The sequence below is a fragment of the Lissotriton helveticus genome, chromosome 8 (assembly GCF_964261635.1).
Source record: "Lissotriton helveticus chromosome 8, aLisHel1.1, whole genome shotgun sequence".
NCBI classification, from domain to species: Eukaryota; Metazoa; Chordata; class Amphibia; order Caudata; family Salamandridae; genus Lissotriton; species Lissotriton helveticus.
This window is the reverse complement of record NC_136069.1, coordinates 230,163,526-230,190,530: the sequence shown is the minus strand read 5'-3', so window position 1 is coordinate 230,190,530 and position 27,005 is coordinate 230,163,526.

Here is a 27,005-nt window from a genome sequence, read left to right as displayed (position 1 = left end):
GACACCCTTGACTCAGCTCCATCTTTCTAATTGTTTTTCTTGATCCCATTCTCTCTTCTTCTTTCTATTTCCATCTCACTTGTCCACATATCCTTTTCTGTATCTATTCCTTTCTCCACTCTCCTCAATCTTTCCATATATTCAATTCTCTTTCTCCCTTTCTCGCTTCTGCTTCTTTCTCTTGCTGTATCTTTCACCATCTCTCCTTGTTTCTTCTCTCTCTTTTCCCTCTCCCTTATCATATATTCCAGCCATGACTCATATTCCACCAACTCTCATCTATCCACTCTCTTGATCTGCCCAGTTCTCCTTTCCATGCCCCTTCTCCGTATTTTCCTCTATTCTATATCATCTTCTCTCACTGTTTCCTCTTTCTACCGCCCTTCCTCTGCTTTTCCCTCTGTCCCATCCTTGCTCACACCGTCTCTCCCCTCCTCTCCCCTCCCCTCTATGCAATCCCTCCCTCTCTCCCTTCCTTTCTCTCACTCGCTGACCTCTCTCATCTGTCCCTTACTCTTTCTTTTCTGTCGATGCCTCTTCCCCCACCCATCCTCTCTCGGGCACAATCACTCTATCCCATCCTAACTTGCTCTGTCCCCCTTCCCGTCCTCCCCTTGATTCCATTCTCTCTCTCTGTCCCCACCCTCTTCCCTATCACATTGTTTCGCTCTCAACCTCTCTTTTTGTTCAACTCCATCTCCTTTATCCCACCCTGTCTCTCTGACCACTCCCCTAATTTCCAATTCTTTTTTGCTTCCTCCCTTTTTTCCCCTCTATTAAATTGTCTCTGGGCCCACTCCGGTCTTCTCTATCACACATTCTCTTGCTGCCCTTCCCTTCAATCCCATTCTTTCTTGCTGTCCCTTTTTTCATTTTTGGCTTTATCCCTTTAACCACTCCTCATTCCCCTCCACTCTTCTCTGTTCCACCCTCTCAATCTCTGTACCTTATGTCATCCTTTCCTTTTAGCCCAGTAGTCTCCATCATTTAACTAAGGCGCACCTGGTAGCTCCTCAGCACCCTAGACGCAGCTCTCAGAAATAAGGCCAAGCCAGTAACTAATTCAGTGGGTTTGTGCATGTGTGAAGCGGGTAGCTGTACACACAGAAAAGAGTCAGGAGCAGCAGATGTCGTGAAGAAGGTATCTTTATTCCAAGTAAGGAGCCCACGTCCCGCCAGTCCTTCCTCCAGTGTGTCTCAGCTCCAACTGATGGAGTTGGATTGTAAACCATGGATAAAGAACTTCGAAGACTGGACGCAGGTCAAATAAAAACATGTTAATGTATATAATTAACATACAGACATGAGCCCCTTGGAGTGAACCCATAATTACAAGAGTAGAAAGACCAGACTACACTACGCATGTTTAAGCAGGCAGGAGTGGTATCCAGTCCAACCAATGATAGGGCATCATCATAACATTCAAACACACGCTATTCGGCTTACAGGATCTGCTAATGACCCTCAATCTGGCAAAGTCACAAGGAGATTAGCCAGGATGTAGGCCCTGCCCTTTCAATCGCATTATGTGTATGGACAATGGGCCAGAAAAGAAGAGCGTTACCAGTAGCCACTGTGGACCCACTGAAGTGTGGGACTGCAGGAGCCGTAGTGAAATTGATGAACTGGGTGTAGAATCAGCCCAGGACCTAAGAGGAGGAGGGTCTGGATCCAGAGTTGAGACAGTTAAGAGCCTCACACATGAGTCTGTGTGTGAATATGCATGTGTGTATGTGTGTGTGTGTCTGGCATTGTGGTCCTCCCTAACAGTTTTGCTCCCAAGAAACTATGCCTTGTGCCAAGAGCTACCAAACATATATGCCAGTAAGGAGTGAGCGAGTGCCTCCTCCCCCTTTTTTCAGACGAAGAAATGCTTGCAAAGTTCTGATTGTGGTTTTATATCTGTTATTTGTCTAGTATTCATGGCATGGCAAGACATACTTGGCGTCCCAACAGAACTATGAACACAGATTTCAACCACAAACAGATTGCATACCGATTTACGTTGTTGAGAGACCAGTTGAACCCGTATAATCCAAATTGGAATCTAAGACCAGATATGAAATTGTACTAAGCCCTGCAGAAGCCCTGGTCCAAATGACCACATAGGGGCGAAACACGTGTTGGCTGTGTGAAAGCTTCATTGTCTGCAAGGAATACTGGAGAAATAAACAGATATAAACCCACAATCAGAACTTTGCAAGCATTTCTTTGTCTGGAATAAACTGAAAAAAGGTGGAGGAGGCACTCGCTCAATCCTTACTGATTACTTGAAGGTTCAATACCTCGAGACTCACCTCTTCTAAAAACAAGATATAAGGCTAATACGTCCTGGAGAAGAATCCTTGAACCCTTCCTCATTACCTAAACATATATGCCAGCCTCCTTCAAAAGGGGATCCATCTCTGGCACTGTTGTGTCAGTTCATGGCATCTTATTGGCAGTACAAAAGGGGGTGGTGATGAACGGAGCATCCGAACCAATCAAACACTCACACCCAGTCAAAAGATCTGGGTTTAATCCATCACCGTTCTTTAGCCCACTCTGCCACCCCAGTTCAGACATGGCTATATGCAAATCAGTCTGACCCTGTGCCTCATGGGAACAGTCCAGCCCGAACTGCCAAGCCATGCCTTCCCTGGACCGGAAACAAGCTTCCGAGGACCGGTTTCTGGCATTACAGCCGTCTTCAGCCCGGCTTGCTTGAATCCAGTGGCAAAGTGAGCAAGGGACTCACGTCTGAGCATACCCTGCCACACTTATGGCGACCAAAAGCGGTACAAAAGGGGGTGGTGATGGACGGAGCATCCGAACCAATCAAACACTCACACCCAGTCAAAAGATCTGGGTTTAATCCATCACCGTTCTTTAGCCCACTCTGCCACCCCAGTTCAGACATGGCTATATGCAAATCAGTCTGACCCTGTGACTCATGGGAACAGTCCAGCCCGAACTGCCAAGCCATGCCTTCCCTGGACCGGAAACAAGCTAACTGGGGTGGCTGAGTGAACTAAAGAATGGTGATGGATTAAACCCAGATCAGTTGACTGGGGGTGAGTGTTTGATTTGCTCAAACGCTCCGGCCATCATCCCCTTTTGTATCGCTTTGTTCGCCCTAAGTGTGGCAGGGTATGCTCAGACGTGAGTCCCTTGTTCACTTGGCCACTGGTTCAAGATAGCCTGGCTGATGAGGATTATGAATCCGAAACCGGTCCCAGGATGCTTGTTTCCGGTCCAGGGAAGACATGGCTTGGCAGTTCGGGCTGGACTGTTCCCACGAGGCACAGGGTCAGACTGATTTGCATATAGCCATGTCTGAACTGGGGTGGCTGAGTGAACTAAAGAATGGTGATGGATTAAACCCAGATCAGTTGACTGGGGGTGAGTGTTTGATTTGCTCGAACGCTCCGGCCATCATCCCCTTTTGTATCGTTTTGTTCGCCCTAAGTGTGGCAGGGTATGCTCAGACGTGAGTCCCTTGTTCACTTGGCCACTGGATTCAAGATAGCCTGGCTGATGAGAATTATGAATCCGAAACCGGTCCCAGGATGCTTGTTTCCGGTCCAGGGAAGACATGGCTTGGCAGTTCGGGCTGGACTGTTCCCACGAGGCACAGGGTCAGGCTGATTTGCATATAGCCATGTCTGAACTGGGGTGGCTGAGTGAACTAAAGAATGGTGATGGATTAAACCCAGATCAGTTGACTGGGGGTGAGTGTTTGATTTGCTCAAACGCTCCAGCCATCATCCCATTTTGTATCGCTTTGTACGCCCTAAGTGTGGCAGGGTATGCTCAGACGTGAGTCCCTTGTTCACTTGGCCACTGGATTCCAGATAGCCTGGCTGATGAGGATTATGAATCCGAAACCGGTCCCAGGATGCTTGTTTCCGGTCCAGGGAAGACATGGTTTGGCAGTTCGGGCTGGACTGTTCCCACGAGGCACAGGGTCAGACTGATTTGCATATAGCCATGTCTGAACTGGGGTGGCTGAGTGAACTAAAGAATGGTGATGGATTAAACCCAGATCAGTTGACTGGGGGTGAGTGTTTGATTTGCTCAAACGCTCCGGCCATCATCCCCTTTTGTATCATCTTATTGGCAATAGCATAATAAGCCTCATTAACAAGTAAGTGGTCTTTTAAAGACCTGTGAAGTAATCGGGTGCGGCGGGGAAGCTGTCTTGTCTCAGCCCCAGCTGACACACATGCACGCCAGGTGAGGTGACAGAGGGAGGGAGAGGGAGGGAGACAGATGGAGAGGGAGAGAGAGACAGAGAGGGAGGCAGACAGGGTGACAGAGGGAAAGAGACAGACGGAGGGAGGGGGAGACAGAGGGAGGGAGGGGAGACCGAGGGAGGGATACAGACGGAGACAGACATAGGGAAGGAGACAGAGGGAGACAGAGGGAGAAAAAGGGAGACAGGGAGAGGGAGACAGAGAGGGAGGGAGACAGAGGGAGGGAGATAGGGAGGGAGGGAGACAGATGGAGGGAAGGGCAGAAGGAGGGAGGGGGAGACAGAGGGAGGGAAACAGAGGGAGGGAAACAGAGGGAGGGAGACAGAGAGAGGGAGGGTGATAGAGAGAGGGAGGAGGGTGACAGAGGGAAGGAGACAGAGGGAGAGTGAGACAGATGGAGAGTGAGACAGAGGGAGGGAGGGAGACAGAGGGAGGGAAGGAAACAGAGGGAGGGAGGGAGACAGAGGGAGGGAGGGAAACAGAGAGAGGGAAGGAGACGGAGGGAGGGAGACAGAGGGGGAGGGAGACAGAGGGAGGGAGAGAGAGGGAGGAAGACAGATGGGGAGGGGGAGACAGAGGGAGGGAGGGGAGACAGATGGAAGGAAACAGAGGGAGGGATACAGAGGGTGGCAGACAGAGGGAGATAGAGAGAGGGAGGGATACAGGGAGAGGGAGGGAGAGACAGAGGGAGGAGGGTGACAGAGGGAGGGTGACAGAGGGAGGGTGATAGAGGGAGGGAGACAGACGGAGACAGACAGGGGGAAGGAGGCAGAGGGAGACAAAGGGAGACAGGGAGAGGGAGACAGGGAGAGAGGGAGACAGAGGGAGTGAGACAGGGAGGGAGAGGGAGACAGACAGAGGGAAGGGCAGAGAGAGGGAGGGGGAGACAGAGGGAGGGAAACAGAGGGAGGGAGACAGAGGAGACAGAGAGAGGGAGGGAAACAGAGGGAGACAGAGGGAGGGAGGGAGACAGAGAGAGGGAGGAGGGTGACAGAGAGAAGGAGACAGAAGGAGGGAGACAGAGATTGGGAGGGAGGGAGACAGAGGGAGGGAGACAGAGGGTGGGTGAGAGAGAGAGAGAGGCGTGTGTGTGTGTGTGTGTAGAGTCTGGTGGCTCAGTGGATGAAGGCGTCTGCTGCAGGGACCTGTGTTCAACCTCATGGTCACAGTTTTTTTTGCTCTAGACCCGCCCCCTCCCCCTGACCCTGCCCCCACAAGTGCGGCCCTAGGACACAAACCACACTGTAAATTTGGCCCCGAGAGAAAGTTTGTGAGTACCCATGCTCTAGGAGAAGGCACCAGATACTTCCTTTTTAAATGTATTTGACCACCATGGGGCCATATCTTAAGTGGTGGCTGAAAACATGTCTAAAAATATCGAATATTATGCTTTCATACTGACACATGTGAATCTGGAATGCAGTAGTACCAGAATAGAAATCTAGCCATATTTAAGTGATATTTCTTTGGTATGTTTTAAAAATTGTGAATTTAAAAATATCTGTAACACCCACCCCTAAGTAGTGCAAAATCCTGCTGAATCATGTAGGTACGTAACACATCACTATAAAACATTTGGACCATATTCACTGATCTTAATCATATTCAAGTGAGACACACATAATCATCAAAAATACTGGGTAATGAGGGCTCATGCCAAACTTGCAAGGTCTTAAATGTCTTGGTACATGTTTGCCATGTCTATAATTCGGCAAATACAATTTCAAATTTATACCTTGTGTAGTTTTGGTCTGAAAACCTCAAAAACAACATTGTGGCATTATCCTTATTCCCAATTATACAGCTTCTGAAACTAAAAGACGGTGCCTCCATGCTGCACTATATTTGATTACGATCTGTATTTTAGAGACATTCCAGTGACACCAAGAGAATAGACTGAATTGTACAGCTACCAATTCAGTACATGGCACAACTTCTTCTACATTGATGCTAAATATTGTAATACAGTCGACCTATGCCACTACTTTAAACCTATAATCATTTAATTGGAAATTCTGCATGCCTTCAAAGCTCATGATTTGCCTATGATAGAGTTCCAGGTTAATATAAAAACAATAGAGGAGAGAAAGGGAACTTTTGAAGTGCGCCTCTTGTAATCTCAGTTGACTCCCAGGCTACCCCCATATTTGCAGTTGTAGTCTTTTGTAGCCTTTGCAAGAGTGCAATAAATACCCCCTATGTTTCTTCAAACCCTGGATCACACATGCTGTGGCCTGTAGGGTGCCAATAAAAGGACCAGTGTGAAGTATGGGAGACCATGGAGTAGGAAATTACCACCATCTAAATATGGGAGTATGACAGCTTGAACAGAATTCTGAAGACACATTCTAGAAGAAACAGTTTCATTGTCTTTAGAAGGGAGTGCTGGTAGCAGGTTGTCTTTGTTTTTTGGCGATGTGTTTTTCCTTGAGGGTGAGCTTGGTGTCCAGGGTTAATCTAAGTGACCTAGAATCCACTGAAAGTTGTAGTTTGAAGCTGTCAAGGTTCATTTCATTGAGTCAGGTTCCCTTTATCTTTTGCAGTAATGCTCAGAACTCTTCTGCTTTGTGCATGCTTTAAATTCACCTTGGCAGCGAACCTTGACTAGTTTTTTTAAGGAATCAGAGTTTGTGCTCCCAGAGTTGTAAACTTTAGAATAATTATTCTCTTTATTATGCTTCTATGCACGGTGTCAGAGCCTTATTCAGAAAAGATCTGAAAGGTGAACCCTGAGGATTATTTAAACAATCTCCTAGTAAGACTTTCCTTGGAATTTCATCTATGATTGTGTAACTTGAGAAGCGAGAGAGCCCGGTGATTGGTAAAGCTACCATTTTTGACTTTCAAAACGACCCTGATAATTGTGAACTCACAATCCCTACTCCACTTTTAGACTTACTTCCTGAAAACCTCACTTAAAAATGTATTCCACTGCCTCTGTCCTTCTGTATCTTCTGAGACTGTCACAAACCAAAGGTACTTAGAAATTTATCCCACTGCCTCTGTCCTTCTGCACCTTCTGGAACCCTCACAAACCTAAGGGTTCTTTCTCTTTGAATGATTCTCTAAATCTTCACTTTTCCTTTACAATTAGTCAGTGCTGACAGACAGACTATCATCATGTCATGATTTGCTAGTTATTTTAGTGATATCCAATATTACCTCCAACTCTACCAATTGGTTTAAGAAGCTTTTTCTTTAATGATCCTCTTCTAATTGTGTTCTGAGTTGTCAGACTGCTTCCCCTGATGCCTGCTCTGCATTATTAGATTTTAGCTCAGAGTGAAGGATCTGAATAAGACGATTCAGTCTAGTCGACTGACTCTCTGAGGCCTAAGACTGGTGGTTTCCAGTGGCATCTTATGTAAAGCCATTAACAGTGCAAGAGAAATGTTTGTTTCATATCTGCTTATTTCACCTTCTGAGTAAGAGTCCCATCTGGATAAATTGCTGCTTGTTTCATTATTGTTGTTAGTCTCGGATCCTGACTCACTAAGTTCTGTAACCTGAGTAATGTCTGAGTTATTGGAACTATTGCTCCTAGGTATCTTCGGAGCTACTTCTTGAGCCTCATTTTCCTCAACCACTTTGGGGATGTCTGCTTCTAGATGTTTGAGGGGCTACAAGGCTGCAAGAAGTCACTTTTGCATCTTCGAGTTGTCTCAATCTTCTTCTGCTGAGTTCCAACACCGTCTTGTCCTTTCCAACCTCTATCAAGACTCTCTTAACAAGGGATGAATCTTAATCATGTGGAACTCTTCTTTAGTATCAATGTAGCTCTTGAGCATTACCATATCATGATGAATTTATTAGTAGTATAAGGGGAAGGCTGTGGAAGCAAATTACTCTTGAGTATATCACAGTCTTTTGACTTCCATTGAAGCTGGCCATAGCCCCTAAGTACATTTTATCTTCTTTTTACATTGTCACATCTCTAGTTACACTCTTAATCATATTGGTTCCAGGATGCTCAATTTGCTTATCCTGGTGCACTTACAGAATATCTAAATTTGTCATATGGGTATGGATTGTCAAGTGCCCTCACGTTTGATGTAATGTAGAAACAATCAATTCAGCTGATATTGGGAAGGGGCGAGCAAAGACCGCATTGTGTCAGGGCAAGTAGAACCAATAAGAGGTAAATGTCTAGCTCTCCCAAGCCCTCAATCAGTTAGTTCCATCACCTGTTCCCCAACCTTATTCATCACTTCCTTAATGATAGAGAACTTTGGAAATAAAGATTGTGACATGGGCAGGGGTCCTTTCTGCCTTTATCCCTACATTTCTGTGCCTTTTGCCACCCCGCCCCCTCGTTTTGTTCACCTTACTTGGCTTATACTAGGCATTTCCTTCCACATTTTCTAGAAGAGAGACATTTCCACATTTTTTAGCAGCGGCAGCCATCTACCCCCTGGTAAATTGACGTACAGGAGCACTTATCAATGTACAATCTTTGTTTAATGTATTCGGGCTGATATTTGTGTTGATGCTACCATTTTGTCACTGAGGCTGTAGTGGCTATTTGCTACTTGGCTCAGCAGTGTCTTCTCCATTCCTTCAGAAAGTCTGCCAACATTTTCTGTCTTCCCACTACTCCATGTTTCATCTGAGTTCTCCACTTCAGAAGTGCGAGCAGTAGAACCATGAATGAAGCTCTTCTGATTCTGTCGATCATTAGTTACCGCCATCTCCAAACCCAGGATCCTTACGGGAGTCTCATCATCATTTTTCTGAGCATCCTCCATGTGTTCAGGTAGAATAAATCCCCTCACTGTGCCAGCCATCAGCACATATCTGGCACCCAGCTCTTAGTTCAATTCTCAGAGCATTGAATAGATTCGATGTTAGAAGGTAGAACTATTGCATCCATTTCTGGTCATAACAGTTCCTCCCACGAAGCTGAGACCATGCGCTGCTTCCTGCACAACTCCATGACCGCCAATCGACAGTTGTAAAGTGTAATGAGCTCCTTAGTTCCATATGCAGTATTGTTAGTAAATCTTGGACACTTCTAACACTGAAATCTACAAATTATTGAGCAGATGGTGCCACATTTGGTAAGTGTGTCTAATCCATCATTAATCCATAATTGTGGTAAATTGACTCCAAATCATGCCGTTATATTAATTACTAAAGTAAACATGTTCACACAATGCACCATTTATGTATTGCACCAGGTATGGTCCTTTAATACCTCGAGCATGTTTAGACCCACAATTTTCGTTTATGACTTTATTTCAGAGAGTGGCTTGGTCATATAAACAGTCTTCAACATCCTTCAGTTCTAAGGGTTCTCTAACTCTGCATCTCCTCCTAGATTTGCACACTTCCCACTGAAATCTACTGTACCACTTTATGTCACAAAAAGCTGTATTGTATCAGTTAATAGTAGCAACATGTGCTCTCTGTCTTGAGAAGCTTTGTCAAAAGACAACTCTTGAAGATGGTTGCAATAATTAAATATGCCCTAGGAGCAAGTCTTCCCTGTCTCGGCTGTTTTCTCTTTGTGGAAAACAACGAGAGGTCCTTATGAGGAGCTGTAAGGGTGGAGTCAGTCCTCCTAAAGGAAATTCCTGGCGAGACCCAGTACTCAAATGTCTGATCTTGCTGGGTAAAAATATATATCATTTAATAAGAACAAGCTTAATTTCAAAATTAAGTTGTACTTTAGTCTGTATTTGAGTATCAGTCTTTAAACAATATTATAACACTAGCAAACTAGCTGTCAAAGATACCAACACACATTTTGATTAGTGGGGAGACAGGAATGTGCCCCCATATGAGGATTCTTAGTTGTATTTAATGAACGCACCTCTGCAATTTTTCTCCACCATAAAACACAAGGTGGCCAATGTGCCACAGGAAAAATGGTCAGAAAGAGGCACAGCATGAATTGATACTGTACCGATACCGTAGGTTATGCCTCATTTCCCCTTCGTTTTCTCAGAATGATGTACCAAGACCGTGGCTGGTAAATATTGCACCCTGCGGTATTGATACTTACAGGGTTCACTCACTGCATACATAATAACCGGCCCCGCAGAATAAGTTCAGCCGTACACTATAGATCTACAACATGCCCTGATTGTTACTCCACCTCATCTGTATTGGTCGTACATTAAGTAGGGTTGATAATTTAGTAATTGAGTGCACGTGGGGATAAAACATGCACAAGGCTATTTTCTTTCTCCCTCACTTTTTCATCCATGTATCTTTGGTTTCACCAGCATAAAACACTGTTTCTCTTCAGATTCTGTAAATGTCTTTGGGGAAACAAACACCCCCTCTCCCAAATCCCTTTGCAGTGGGACTGGCTCTCTTGCTAAGCTTGCCTATAAGGGATTGGGTTGAAGATGCTTGCCCATGCTTCTTTTGGTTTCCTCCCAGTCGTGCCCTGTGTTGCTATTGTGTCTGGGATGTGATTAGAGCAGCCAGTGGCTAATTTGTACTGCTGGGTGCAGTTGAATTTATTTATAGGGACCGCGACTATTTTGGTACCTCACTTGAGTGTCGGTCCGTAGGCCTATTAAAAGAATTCCATTGCCCATCCTGGCAGCCTTTTGTCCTCCCAAGGAGAAAAGCAAAGTCCTAAAGAGGCAGTCAAGTGTTAATGTTGAATGGGGGCGATATCGAATGTGAAAGAGGAAACTCCCGGGTTGTGACTGCGAATCTTGCTGCTGAACTTACAAGGCTGCCTAATTTCATTTGTCTCCCTCGGTCCTATTCAGAAAATATGCCATATGTGTCTTGCCACACAATAAAACTGAAGTTTTTATAAGACTTTTAAGCTGAGTGCTGGGCACTGAGGGCCCGATTCACAGAACTAACTTAAGACAAAATCCTAAACTTACTACCATTTTGGTATTCACAGAAGGCACTTACTCATTTCGGTATTCACAGAAGTTAGGAGTCCTAACTTTAGGACTCCTAAATGCCTTCTGTGAATACCGAAAGTCTTGAAATTAGGATTTTTCTCAATTTAGTAGTAGTAAAGTTAGGACTCCTAACTTTCGGACTCCTAAATGCCTTCTGTGAATACCGAAAGTCTTAAAATTAGGATTTTTCTCAACTTTACTACTACTAAAATGAGAAAAATCCTAATTTTAAGACTCTCGGTATTCACAGAAGGCATTTAGGAGTCCTAAAGTTAGGAGTCCTAACTTTATTACTCCTAAACTGAGAAAAATCCTAACTTTAGGACTTTCGGTATTCACAGAAGGCATTTAGGTGTCCTAAAGTTAAGACTCCTAACTTCTGTGAATACCGAAATGAGTAAGTGTCTTCTGTGAATACCAAAATGAGTAAGTGCCTTCTGTGAATACGAAAATGGTAGTAAGTTTAGGATTTTGTCTTAAGTTAGTTCTGTGAATCGGGCCCTGAGTACCTTGGTACTCATCCTGCCAGTACCCTCTGTGCTCAGCGCTGAGTTTTAAGGTTGAATTAAGTGGTTTAATTGCACACCAGACACTGGCCTCTCTGCAGAGGTCCCTAGGGTTGTGGGGGGTGGGGATAGACATTGTGCATGCAATCATAACCTGGTGATAATGCGGATCACTGTAAACACACACCAAGGATGCGCAAACAAAGATAGCATTCAGCATGTACCACTATCTGTTGAGACTCCATGGAGGGTACACTGAAGTGGCTTCGAAGGGTCAGTCCACAGACATAAACAAGCATTGGCATAGCCAATAGGTCTCGCTTTTGGGACCTTATAAGTATTTAGTTATGCAGCACAATGTCCTTGGTGCAACAACATCAACTGTTGCATGGCTAAACACTTATAAGGTCCCAAAGGTGAGACCAATTGGATATGCCAATGCTTGTTATAACTGCCGGAGCTGAGCACCGGCAGGACCCGGCCCACTTAAAGTCCTGTGTCCATGCTCCATACTAACTAGTGCAGAAAGTCACTGCCTCACTATCTGTGACGAGAGGAAGAAGCAAAAGGGAGAAAAGGGAAGGTGACCTAGGTCTAGGATTCAGATGGGGGAGAACAAGTATCGTCTCTTGTTGCCCTCACCCACCCCGAGGAATGTCATGCTTCATCATCGGGCAGTTGCTCCTTGTCGGGCCGGCGCTGCAATGCTCTAAGGGTCCCCCGAAGGGTCACTTTATCTGAGATCTTTTGAGAGCGGCCGTATGATGTGTGCAGGTTTGTATGGTGAGTCCTTTGTGAAGTGTGATTACGTGCTTGCAGAATGTTAAAACTGCCTAAGAGTTACCAAGGAGTGCTTTAATAAAGTGGTACCCTTGGCAGACTAAAAAACCCGAAGGTTAATGAATTACCCCTGTAGGTGTATGTGCCCAGGTACCTATCAGGTCGACATGTTTCACGCCGCTATTGTCGTAGCGATCTTTGCCGTTTCATCAGGACCAATGTAAATCAGTGATAGTGGTGTTGTGCATGTAAAAAATATATAGATATAAGATAGAGGGGGTAAGTATCCCTCTAGATGATCAGTGGGGGCCTGGGGCTAAGTGTCCTTTAGTCCAGGCATCTTACTAAGCAGTAGATTCCGCTCCTGATCGTGACCTAGAGAAAGTGAAAATGAAAGAGAGACATGTTTAAAATGAGTGAGGGAGGCTGGTCTGTGTGCCTCCCTGCATATCAGTCATTGAAGACAGAGATTGAGCTGCAAGAGAAAGGGAGAAGGGGGAGACAAGCCAGTGGACAGAGTCCCCATCACTCTCAGCACCCTGTAAAGTGACACCCCGGAAGCGGAAGGAGCTGACCACCCAGAGAAGCGGCGGCGCACTCGGCTTTCCTCCCGGCATCACGGGGGCATCCGTGAAAGCAGTGCTGCCCCTGAGATATGAGTGATTCCTGGTTGGGGTCTTAAGGGTTCACTAGGACTGCCGGTATCATTATCGTGAGCTCAAAGCACCCACCAAACGTTGCCTGTGCGGGACGTTTGAGTGAGGGCTATTGTTTGCCCCTGCCTACAATCCATGTCGGTGACCAGCAATGGCAGTATAGAGGTTTTTAAATCTAGAATTCAGTATCCAGTTGTGGATCAACACATCACTTACCTAGTGAAGGGAGAGAAAGTGCTCCTTAGGCTATTGGCGTACGGTGCCCGCACCTTAACGGGCTGTGGAGAGGATCAAAAAACATATGGCGACACAGATCAACAAAATGCACACAAAGCATGGTTCTGGTTGCTTTTACTTACTCAGTGAGCGTAGTTCTTCACCGCTGGAAGGAGCACAGGAGAAGAGGGCAGGGAGTTAGAGCAGCAGGCTGGGAGGGAGAGGGCCGAAGATTAGCAAGTGTTGCCAACTTGGCTCTGTCACTTAAAGGTTTGGGTTGCACCTGTGCCATGATGTGCAGCCAGTAGTTTCAGAGTCTTCAATCCTTCCGAGGTTGGTGTATGAGGTACGATTATAAGCTGGTAATAGCAGTGTTAGAAATGGAGGTCTCTAGTTGGCAGAGGTAGGTACCTTTGTCCAAAAAGGGACCCTTGCTTCTAGTCAGGGTAAGGGGGATACACACTTCAGATACCCCCTGCTCACCCTCTTGGTAGCTTGGCACGAGCAGACAGGCTTATCGCAAAGACAATGTTTAAAGTATTTGTACCAAAACTCACAGTAAAACAGTGAAAACACCACAAATGGACACCACACCATTTAAAAATATATATATATCTTTATCTAAACTAAACAAGACCAACATGACAAACATCCAACATACAGATACTCCGTAGAATGTCTAAAAAGGGTTGTTGCAAAAACTAAACGTGTAGATGGTAAATGCAACACTTTTCTCTCAAAGTACCTTAGATGCGTAACGCAGAACAAACAAAAGGGTCGCAGAGAAGGCGATGTGTCGACTGCTCCTGCGCTCCGGTTGCAATGCGACAAGATCACGCCTCGATGTGTTATGACGGTCCGGTGCGATGCGATAAAATGGCGTCTCTGATGCGATGCGACAACGTGGATGCAATGCGTGCATGCCCGACAGCCGTGCGGCAAAATCGGTGGTTTGTTGAGCCACGACAGGCCCTGCGACACGCTTCTCCAGTGATGCGATGGCGATCAGTGGCGACACGCTTCTTTAGCGATGCGACGGCCCGGCGACACGCTTATCCAGTGATGCGACAGCGAGCAGCGGCGACACACTTCCTTGGGGATGCAACATCGGCTGCTGCGGCGGCGTCATGCTTCTCCCTTGTTGCTTCGCGCTTCCAGCTCCAAGCAGCAAGGCCTCACGCACAGTTACAGGCACCTCAGGGCCCGTCAGAACTTCTAGCAAGGAAGTCAGGGAAGATGGGGTTGAAGTCCTTTTGTGCCTTGGACTTCAGAAACAAGAGGTCAGCTCTTCTCAGGCACATGGAGACTTTTCTTCAGATGGACACAGCACACAGCAAAGTCCTTCTTCAAGCAGGGGACACAGCACACAGTAAAGTCCCTTGATCCTCTCCTCAGCAGAAACAGCAAACGGCAGGCCAGCCCCAGACCCCAAGCAAGGGCAATAATTCTCCTTAGTCTCTTCAGCTGATCTTCTTTGGCAGGGATTCCTCTTGATCACAAAGTAGTCTAAAGTTTGGGGTTTCAGCTCTCATATTTATACCCCAAAAGTCTTTGTTCTCTATGTGTGAGGGGTCCTGGACCCAGTTTAGACCAGTTCTGGGTGCACTATGCCAGTACTCACTTTCTTCCTTTGTCAATGTGGGCCAGGGTCATCAGACGCATCACAGAAGGTGGAGTCAGCATTGTGGCAGGCAGGCACAGCCCTTTTCAGGCCCAGGTGCTACTCCTCCCACCATCCAAATGCAGATAGATCTATTCAGACTAGTGCTGACTCACTCAGACGCCTGGGGCCACCCCAGCCCCTGTCATTCTCATACCAGACAGTCAATCCACAAACAGGCAGAGGCCCACAGAAAGGTTGAACAAGAAAAAAGCCACTTTCTATAAGTGCTATTTTCAAACACAGAAGTTAAAAACCATCCTTCCAAAAAGATGTGTTATCAAATTCTGAGTTCAGGGATACCAGACTCCATTTCTCAATCTCACTCCTATGGGAAGATATGCAGGTAAACTTGTTACACGGCATTCCCCATTCTGTCCTATGGGCAAGATAGCCTTTCAATAGTGAAAAACTAAATTGGCAGTATTTCACTATCAGGACATGTTAAACACACTAGTACATGTCCTACCTTTTACATACACTACAACCTGCCCAGGGGGGATACCTTGGGCCTACTATAGGGGTGTCCTAGGTGTAAGAAAATGGAAAGGTAAGGCCTGGCAAGTGGGTACACTAGCCAGGACAACATGGCAGTTAGCTACTTGTGTGAGTGGCACAATCAGTGCTACAGGCCCACTAGTAGCATTTGAATTACCAGCCCTGGCACACTCAGGGCATGATTTTACTAGGGACCTACTGGTAAAGCAAATATGCCAATCAGATAACCAATCACAATAACAATTTACACAGGGAGCACTTGCACTTTGCCACTGCTCAGCAAAGTGCCCAAAGAATCTAAACCAGCAAAAAAAGGAAATCCAGCACAGTGTCAAAAAATACAAGAGGTAGAGGCAAAAAGTCAGGGGAAACCATGTCAAGGATGCCAGGTCTAACAAGCAGTAATGGCTATTTACAGCGCTTAGAAACGGCAAAAAAGTGGTGCGTACAGCTATAAAAGAACAAGTTTGTGGTGAAACCGTGCAGGCCGCAAACGTGTATTTGAAACATTTCTGTTTGTTTGTTGTTTACTATGCCTCTTGGTGTATGCGGTTATGAATTTGTTTACAGTTCTTTACGTAGTTGGCATGACAGTCATTATGGACACTAAAAGCAAAATGGTTAGAATCGATTTTGTATCCTGCATAAATCATAGTGTGCTCAGGTTCATCTAATCTAAATGTATTATTGACTGTCAGTTCCAAAGATGAAGGATGTGGACCGAACTTCATTTCACACCAGTATCATTACCCACTGGTTAACCACTTCAAAAGTCATGATGTTTAGTCCTTGACAGACATGAATTTTAAACAGCTTTGTTGAATACTGCGTGTGCCTCGATTGGTGGCTAAAAATAGAACACGGCCGTTTTCTCAGTGCATGCACTAATTATAGGCAAATCATTTCAAATATTTTTCTCTGAAAGCAAAGCTCTTATTTCTGTTTACGAAGCCTTCACCAAATCCATATAACTATTATGTGTATGTTAAATGTTGTAAAGTTTGATGAGGAAGAGTTGGGAAAATGTTGTAGGAGGGTTCTCTGAAGACGCCCATGCTTTAAAATTTGCGAAAAAAACAAATTCTTGTTAAAGTTGACAGATTAACTATTAAATATAAAGTTAAACTAATGTTCACTAAACTCCGCACTGGGGACGCAACAATATACTGAGGGGGAGCGCGTGCATGTGCCGCTCAACGGGTTCCTGCAGTTGTGGGGTCCCTCTCTATGGATACCCCATAAAAAGAAAGGTCTTTCTTGAGGGCTCGGCACGACGAAGACGGGAAATGTTTAGATATGGGGTTTCGATGGGGTTTGGTCAGGGGTAAGTGGCAAATAACACGCCCACTTTCTGGGCTCAAATTTGTGGAATTCTTTCAAAAGTGAAAAAAGTCTAGAGCAAAAAGATTTTAAATAACACAAGGGTGTTTGTAAACAGTCTTGTGCAATACCAATAGAAATGTGTTATACAATCAAAACGCAAGTGATCACAAAACCCGATTAGTTGGACTGATAAAATGTGGACGTTTTACCACAGACCTGTGTCTCTGAAATGCAGACCAGGCTGGGGGTACGTCAGTCCAAACCGCAGGCACAGCTCAACTGCCTTTTCAGGGACACCAATCCGTTCCGAGATCTGTGGATTTCCACAGAGACCCCTAATCTACAATTCATTTACTGATTAGGTATTTTGAAGATGTAAAACAGAAGTCTTTATTTCCAGGGACACTCGGGCAGAATCTGACAATGCACTGTTGAAAAGTAAACAAAGACCCGACCCACTGGTTCCCAACACCGGCATGAAAACCTGTCATTTATTCGTGAAACCATCCAGCTCATCTACTGGCATGACACAAAACAGATGGCTCCAGCGCCTCACTCACACACGACTTTGGAATTTGTGACCCATGAGATTGTATGAGCGAACCTGTGCCAATTGTTTCATGGACACGTGAGCTCTAAATCTACACCCAGAATAGGTACGTGGAGTATACAAGTGAGAGACAGCTTGACTGCGGAGCCAGATTCGAATCCCGGCGGCGCAGAGCAACCTGTGATTCTCAGCAAATTGCTTAATCGTTTTGTGCCTAAACCAAAAGAAAATTAAAAAGCATGTTATTGTGTGTGTAAAGTCGTGGGGCCCTAGGCCCACATACTCATAATAATTGCGACACAGACACCAGAGGTATTGTGGGTTAGTGAGCCACGAGCACGTGCGCTCGGCTCTTTTATATGCTGTGTCACGTGGTCTCGTGACATCAGTGGTGGGTGGGTGTTAGGTGTACCATTACATCCAGAACAACTAGACAGTGTCTGCTAGGACACTACATTCCTCCCAAACTTTAGTAAAAATTAAGGAAAAGCAAAAAGTCCGAGCCTGTGGGAGGAAGTACATAAATATACAGTAATTACAAATTTACAGTGAGTCTCTTCAGCTGCTCGCTTGATGACGGTGATGGAAATTGCTGCTGGGACTTTATTTCTTCTTGGCTCGACGTCCTGGTTCTCGGTGGGCGTGCTCTTCTTGGCTTGCGCCGTGGACGTGTGGTGGTCAGTCCTCGGAGATGAGGAAGACGTCAAACAGGATGACCGAATGTTAGACTTGGATGATGTTGTCTTCAGATGGTTCGTCGGTTTCTCCACTGTAAGCAGCTTGGCTTTACTTTACAAAGGATGGAGTGTTCGAAGGACATTCTTCTCACTAGGACGCCCCTCTCGCGGGTGTTCTCCTGCCACGAGATATCACCGGAGGCCCTTTTTACCAGGTTTCCACTGGGCCGGGTATTATTCCACAGCGTTGCTCCAACACCACAGTCTGCGTGTGAATGGAGAAGTCGATGGGGTACTACCTCACAAAGTCCGTAGCTCCACCTGAAGGGTAGTTGTTGACTCTTGCCTTTGCGCACAAGTTCCTCATCTTCCTGGGACGTGCAGGTTAGACGGCGATGGACTCGTCTCTCGTGTTGGGACCCTCTGCCACCGGTGTCCCTGAGGCCTTTGCCCCTTGGATCTCCACGGGCTGGTGTGGAATTGGTCAGTTCTCCTTATTCAGGCCATCTGAGCTCCCTCCGCTTCCAGACTTCCGCTCAATCCCAAAGGTGGGTGTTGCCAATGGTCCGGCCTGTGCTCTCCTACCGTCCACGGGTCGTCGGGGTCTTGTGAATAGGTGCCTGTTCTGTTCTTGGTGCTATCAGTGTTCTCCAGGACGTGCGGGTCACTGTACACGATGTTGTGGTGTGTCACCTCTTCTTCTTCTTGTAGGTGTGTGGACTTGTTACACCTCTCTTCACCTTTTCCAGAAGTTGTTGATGATGGCGTCGTGCCACATGACTTCTTACTTCAATTCTCTTCTTCATGGCATCGTGCCACTCTTCTCTTTTTCACGACACAGTGCGGTCACCTTTCTTCCTTTGTCTTGCTGACCAGGCTTCTTCAAGCAGCGTGCACTCCGCCTGTTTCCATCTGGTCTTGTCCTGTCTTTAGGACACTGTCTTCTCTCCACTCTTCGGTGACTGGACCGGTCATTACGATCTTCTCTCTTGTCTCCTATTACTTCTAGTTACTCTTGGTGTTGCGTCCGTTTCTCCGGGTCTTCTGATCTCTCAGTTCACGGACGTCTTCTGGCAGGACATATTCATCCTGACTTGGCAGAATTTTCTTTCTGGCGACCATTTTAGTTGATCGGCTTTTGTTTGGGCGCCCCTCTGGCTTGTCGGATCCTCCTTTTCTTCTTGGGTGATCTTCTTTGCTACCAGATGGGGTGGACAGCTTGCTCTTCGTGAGTCTTCTTGCTATCCGCGACCGTTGGGATCGCTATTAGTTCTGCTGCAGTGCTTTTGCGTTGGCGCAGTTTCTCCTGCGCTCTCTGTGTGCTCTGCTTTTCCGGAGGGTTAACTTCACCTCTCCATGGACCTTCTCCGGTGGGTGCACTTCTCGTGCTCGCTTCCAGTGAGGCTCTTTAGCTTCTTGGGGTGTTCACCTTGCTTGGTTGTTTCGCCTCCTTTTGGCTGCGGGGTAACTTTGCGTTATTCTTCCGGTGCACATCAGTGTGCAGTGTAGCGGCAAGTTCTTGCTTCACTTGGTGCCGTCGTGATACATCTTCAGTGTAGCTTTGTTCCTTGCGGTTCATTTGATTCTTTGGCGTCGTCGCTCTTCCACGTACGTGTCGCACTTTTCTTCTTCACACTTGGGTACTTGCCTCGCACGTCTTCTGGTGCTTTGGGTGTGGCTTCCTTCCTGTTATGTGCTGTCCTGTACTGTCCGCGTCCGGGGTACACTTGCGCTCTTCAAGTCGGTTGCCTTTGGATCTTGCTGCTTGCGGTAGACGTCTAGACTCCCCTTCGACGTCCAGCGTGAGGTTGTCTTCTTCTGCAGTTGTGGTGAACACCTGTGGCGCCCAGGCGTCACTTCAGCAGTGATGATGGGTCTCCGTCTTCGGCCGCGTCGCTGCAGGCTTGCTTTACCTTTGTAGGCTTTCCCTTGTTGTGTCTTGTGCTTGTTTGCTTCTTGGTGCTTCTTTTGATGCAATACCACCTAGTGACCACTAGATGGCAATGTGGGCTGGATTCCCTTCAGCAGCAGCTTCTTCCTCTCTTGGTGACTTTCTTCTCTGTCTTTGCTGTTGCAGCCTGTGGGACTGGCTGTCCATGGAGTGTGCAGGAGAGGAGGGGGCTGGAGATACTGCAGACCAGGTAAGTCCCATTTCTTTCTTGGCCTTTTGGGGCTTTGTGTGGTCGGACGCTCGTGCCCTTCTTGTAATCCCCCTGTTCATTTGATGTGAGGGGGGTGGTCATTGCCTCCGTTGCTCTGCGGAGCTTGGGGGCTCTGTAGCGTCTTTCTAGGTGGCGCTGGCCGCATGCAGTCTTTCACTCCTCTTCACTTGCTGCCTGGACCGGGGGTAGCTGGCCTCATTTTGTCCCGGTTGCTCTGGACGGCCATCAACTGACCGCTGCCTCTTTCTTCCCCGGAAAGCGTCTCTGTTATTTTCTCCGCTCCCTGCCCCTCGCAGCAGGCCAAGTGTTCACGGGCTGCGGGGGAGGGAGGGAGGGAGTCGCTCTGATCGGCCTCTGGCGCGTCTCCTTGTCCCGTGTTTACTTTAAACGGGCAGCGCTCCTGGGCGGCTCATTGCTTGGGTGGGCTTGGGCTGTAGTGGCAACCTGCGGGTGGGCTCCGCTTGATCCTGTGACACTGGGGCTTTGGCTTTCCTCTTCCCGCCCGCGGCAGCTCCTTTTCACACGCTGCGCGGGGGGTGATCCAGGCAGGCCGCGGGTGGGCTCCGCTGGCGCTGCTTTGTTTTATTGTCTTTCACCCTCGCCGCGGCCGCCTCTCCTCACACACGCGGCGCGGCGAGGGACAGCAGACGCTGCAGGTAGGCCGCGGGTGGGCTCCGCTGGCACTGCTTTAATTAAAGTTTATTAGCGACCCCCTTTTACGCCCGGCGGGGCGCTTGCCCATGCCGGTGGGCTCTGCGTCAGTGTTCCATACGGGGGTCGCTTCGTGCAGGCCGCGGGTAGGCTCCGCTGGCACTGCGTTATACAAAGTTTATTGTCGGCAAGGCGCCATGTCCTGCGGGTGGGCTCCGCTTCGTGCGCTTACATGAGGGGGGTCGCTTCTGGCATCCGCGACCCCCCCCGGGCCATTCTTAGTACCCGGGCTCACCTCTGGCCTACGGGCCTTGCAGTCGGGCTCTGGCCGCAGCGGGTGGGCTCCGTCCGGTCTCTCCTCACCGGGGCAGTCGCGGCCAATGCGGGTGGGCACCGCATAGTCCGCTTGGTGCAGGAACGCCTCCTTCCGCACAGCGTGGCCAGAGAGGTGCGGGGTCAGCTCCCGATCACCTCCTCCTTAACGGCTAGGCCCGGGGCAAGGCTTACACCCCTCGGGCCTCTCGGCGGCTGGCGCCACTTCGTCAGGGGGTGCCCTTCGCACGGGCAGCATTCTCCTCCCTTTTTGCAGTGGCTGCGTCGCTTGGAGTTCGAACCACTCCCTCGTCGCCATTGTAAAGTCGTGGGGCCCTAGGCCCACATACTCATAATAATTGCGACACAGACACCAGAGGTATTGTGGGTTAGTGAGCCACGAGCACGTGCGCTCGGCTCTTTTATTTGCTGTGTCACGTGGTCTCGTGACATCAGTGGTGGGTGGGTGTTAGATGTACCATTACATCCAGAACAACTAGACAGTGTCTGCTAGGACACTACGGTGTGGATACTTTTTGAGCAAATAAAGGAACCCATCTGCGGTTGGTTGGTTGACCCCGTTTAATCAGTCTAAATACGATACCAAATAATCTCTTCTTTAAAAGTTATCTTAATTGCATGTATATTCTGCATACCTGGACTTAGTACACACTGAAATCCTAGAAATAATTGCTCAGGTGTGTAGACTGCTTTTCCACAGAACAGAGTGCATGCCTGCATACAGCATCACTAAGCCAGCTCCTCCAGCCCAAAGCCCCACACTCACTTTGAAAATGAGGCCCTTGATTTTGTTGACTCCGATTGCAAATATAAAAAAATCACCAACAATAAAATCGTTGGACTCACAAGGTCACTTTAGGGAAGGCTCAAGAGGAAGCACCGTGGTTCCCACACCGCTCTGTGTCTATAGATACTGTATTTTGGCTCATGCCAGGCGCGTGGTTGTTGTCTCTGTGATCCAATGCAATACTATTCTCGTGCTGAACTGCTGTTGCCAGCCTGCCACTAACGCAAGCTTAATTGGTATTGGGGCTGGAAACAGTGCCGATGTCCTTGTTGCTGTGCTTGTGAAACCATAGAACAAAACGCGCTTTACAAAGCGCCCACATGCTGAATGAATGATGAAAACAGTGAAGAAAACATGAACCATGAAAACAACGATGAAAACAAATTGGTTACCTGTGCATACGCCATTTCAATATACGTAAATCATAAAGAAAACATACCACATTGTTTTGTTGCTTAAAAGGCAGAGGTGCACATACACAGGTGAATAGTTCTTTGCTTACAGTCCTGACATTTTACTTTACAAGCTTACAGCACTGTGTGTGCTGCCATTTTTACTTCTGCTTTTTCCATTGTAGGCAACAGGCTCCAGGCAAAATACAGTACACTAGCGTCTCAGCTACTAACAGCACCTGTTCTCTCAGAAAAATCCCTATCAGTGAAAGCTTAAAGCTGTGTTTGTGCGCTTCTGGGAAGAATCGGCTCAGCGGTGCCAGGTCCTGTGGTGGGGGATTGGCATTACCGTTATCGGTGTAATTTATGTGCAGTTTGTCACGATAGCAGGTGACACGACTCCTCCCTTCTCACAGAGCCTTCTATATACATTTTGAAGGGATGGGGTGCTGGATGAGCCAAGATTCGAATGGCAACGAGAAAGCTTCAGGGGGATTGGGGTTATAGAGTGTTGACAGAGATCATTTGGGAAATGTAGAGAAAAATAAGTAACAAGCATTTACAATGCAAAGGTTTCGCCTTTGGAAAAGTTTGAGCTATTGGCATTGTAAATGACAAAATTTGTATTTATGTGGTGTTGGTTTTGAAAAACAGATAAATAAATGGCATTGTCTTTTACATTGCTAATAGCTCTAACTTTTCCAAAGGCGAAACCGTTGCATTGTAAATGCTTGTTTCTCATTTACTTCCAGTTTGATAAAAGATTCTTGTTAACTCGAGGATGTCAGTTGCGACCCAAGAAAACTAGTATGGAAGAACTAACATGGAGGAAGAAGTGTGCCCTAAATAAATTACAATTCTTTATATGCCCATAACAGATAATTGCTTCGAGGTATTTTCCACCAAGAGACTGCTCAATATTTCTACCATATTTTTCAGATGCTTCCCTACCAATAGTCCTAAAATGTGAAAGGTGTCTTTATATATGGCGAATTACCCTCCTTTTCACTTTTTAAAACCACCCTTGAAAAGAAAAAAAAACTGCTTCTTTGCAAACGCAGGCACCCACTACCTGTGCCCGAGCCTGTGCGTGCAGACTCTTCCTCCTCTCTTCTTAGGTGAATCTTCCGTCCAGTTTTCTTTTAACCCATACACATTTACGTCAAACCAAAATATCCATCACCATGTCGGTACAGTTTCAATGTTTATCCCCTACTGTAGCACCAGAAAAGGCGAGCAATGTAAGGCGTCCATGCTCCAAGACAGTGACAAATACAAGAGAGGAAAGAAAGGCCACAAGCAATACCAAATATGAAGCCAGCAAATGTGAGTAACAATGAACCCAACCAATGGTAGGCAACGGGCCAACTCTTAGCAGGTAAGTCCTAAAAAATACTCTTACTAATGCCCGATAAATACAAATCACTCTCTAGCAAAACACCGGAAACAGACAGTACTCCCAAGCAGGGCCAAAGTAACAGGTAGTGCTCTCCCATAAGGCCCTCATTCTCTAGACATACTGATGAGAGAAGCACTCTGCAGCCAGATCTAAGCATTGGCGAAGCCAGCAGAACGGGTTTTAATGTGCAAAACAGCATCAGCACATAACAGAGAGAAACACAGGAGGGAACATCCCCCCCCCCCCCCATCGTGCCCCAGAGGAGAGGCAGAAAAGTGTACAGTTGTAAACTAGTCCCTCATGACGTTCAACGCAAGCGCTTGATTTCAATAGCACATTTGACTGAGCCACGACACGATTTACAAAACCTCAAGGCAATGGCTGAAAGAGACTGGTCGAGGAAAGCCAATGACTGAAAGGGGAGGACGCATAGCCTACTGTATGTATATGTGTGTTTGACAGCCGTGCTGTCAATCCCCAGACCCGAAAAGCACCATCGAGCAAGGCCCTGAAAAAACAAAGACCCAAGACGTGCAGAAAATTCCCAAAGCGAGCCGCGTGAAATACAATTATTCAGCAGTATGCAGTGTAGACTGGGAGAAAACCACCACTTCACAGCCGAGCAATCACCCACAGCGCGGGCACTGGGAATACCCAGCACCGAAAACAAGCACTTTACTAAAACACCCAGGCAGCACTCCAGAACACCATGAAGGGTTCTTAGCACCCTACGGCGCTGCCTAAGGAGGCTCAATGAATAACCAGTTCTCAGCACTGCACGGAGTATCACGGGAGAAAACCCGCCAATCACAGGATACCATACACCCACAGAACCGGAATGTCGAGGGCTCCACATCCGTGGACAATAAAAATAAAAACAGCGTAGGCGCTGGCAACATCACCCAGCGCTTCACTGACTAGCCTAGAGAATACCCACCCCATATTTTTAACTCGTCATATCTTTTATGAGGAGATTATTATTCCCTCCTAACGTATGTGCCCCCTGAGCAGGGGGAGAGAGGATGTAAAGCACCACAAAGAATATGCATCGCCCTATTGTACTGCTAACACAAGCAGGCCACAGCATCACACCCACTGCATGGTTTATTGAATAGAAAGCAGTGCGTAGCACAGTGACAATACCCAGCAGCGCACACTGTGTCCAACACTTCCTATTAAAGGTCCAGATTACACCCAGTACCTCAACCAATACCAAGGGCCCCATGGCACAGAATAAAGAACCCAGAGGGCCCGGGAACATACCCAGCAGACACTACCCGGCAAATCTCTGCACGACATACCTCTGCACGACATACCTCTGCACCGCGAAGAAAATAATCTGAAGGCCATTTCCAGGGGTGTGATACAACTGGGCCCAAGGACCCAGAGGGGCCCTCTGCACCTCCATTATGACTGGATTTTAGTAAACAAGCAATGGCAGTCAGGGAGGGGGGCTTCATTCCTTGCATTAGGGCACGATACACCCCCACCCTCCCACGCGCCCCCCCATTTGCTAAGTCATTGCACAGACCCAGAGAACACTCATCACCCCGGATGCAGCCCAAGAGCATTCCCAACACCCCATAGCACAACCCAGGAGAAGACCCAAAACCCCAAGACATACATAATCCCATAGTGCAGTCCAGAGAAGGCCCAACACCATATACTGCAGACCAGGACACTAGCAAATATCACATACAAATACTCTACAGAGACATGTGGAGCAGGGCAGTCTGTCCAGCCAATGGTGACTCGGCACAGGCGAGGGATGGGCATGTGTTGTATCTACAATGATGCTCGTCTCTGCCGTTCTATGCTAAATTACCCACGCCTCTTCCCCGGGGCTTCCCCTCACCTCCTGTTCCCTCCCCTGCAGTTCATACACCAGAGCTGGTCTTTACATTGTACCTTATAGACCCGGTTATCCGTCCTCTCTCTGGGGCCGGCTAGACTCTATTGTTCACCTCCGGAGACAGAAGCCCCCTCCCCAGAGCACACAATGCTGCTATCAGTGGAGGCGGGAGGGGGCAATAAAAAAGCTGCTTTCCCTGCAACTTCTAACTACATTATAGCGGGGACACCCCCCCCCCCCCAACCTCCCCCTTGAGCTTACCAAGTAAGGAGGGGCCGTCTCACGACATCCGATGCTAATAAGCCAACCCTCGGCCCCAGCTGGATCCCTTCAATATGTCCACATCCCTCAACAATGTAACATTTCACTTCACCCTCCCAGTGCTTTCACAACGATCCACAATCACCGCCTGGCCTTCCTCTCACTTCCTCCAGCTCCATGTCTTTCATTAGTGAACCCACCCACCCACCGCACAGTAGGTGGCAGTACTTCCGGGCGTCTGTAGGCAGCAGATTAGGTCTCTTCGCTGTGGTAACGTGGCAGTAAAGACACCCACTCACATCTGTAAGTACCCGTGGTGCCCACCCCAGTGCCTTCATAGGTGGCAGTAGAACCCTCTCCCCAAACCAGGCAGTGAGTGTAGTGACGCTTTCCGGCACCCATGACCGGGGGCGGCAGCAGCAGCGCCCCATCCCCATGGCTGTAGGTACCAATGGACTCCCCCCTCTTACACCACCACCTCTACCCTGAGGACAGAAAGACCCCTCGCAACCAGCTCTACCCTGAAAACAGCAATAGACACCCACTACCCTGGAGACCGCAATAGACACCCCTTACCATCATCACTACCAGCTCTACCCTGGAGACAGCCACTACCCTGGAGACAGCAATAGACACCCCTTACCATCATCACTACCACCACTGCCCTGAAGACAGCCATAGACACCCCTAGCACCACTATTACCCTGGAGACAGCTATAGACACCCCCTACCACCACCACCACTACCCTGGAGACAGCAATAGACATCCACTACCCTGGAGACAGCTATAGACACCCCTTACCACCAGCACTACCCTGGAGACAGCAATAGACACCCCTTACCATCATCACTACCCTGGAGACAGCAAGACACCCACTACCCTGGAGACAGCAAGACACCCACTACCCTGGAGACAGCAATAGACACCCCTTACCTTACCTCCTTCTTCTTCCCGGCAGGAGCGCGGGGTGGCCTCCCGTCCGCTTCCTGGTTTCTCCTCACTCCAGCAGCCAATCACCGCGCAGGTCACCCGGCGAGCCTCCCGCAGCCTGAACCAATGGCAGCGCGGCTCCCGGGTGACGTCAGCGGTGGTTCCCTCGGCTTCTCCACGGCCCCGGGCAAGCATAAGACAGATAGAGCCGTCGACCAGGAGCCAGCCCGCCCGCACTCACCGGTTGTCTGAGGCGGCGGC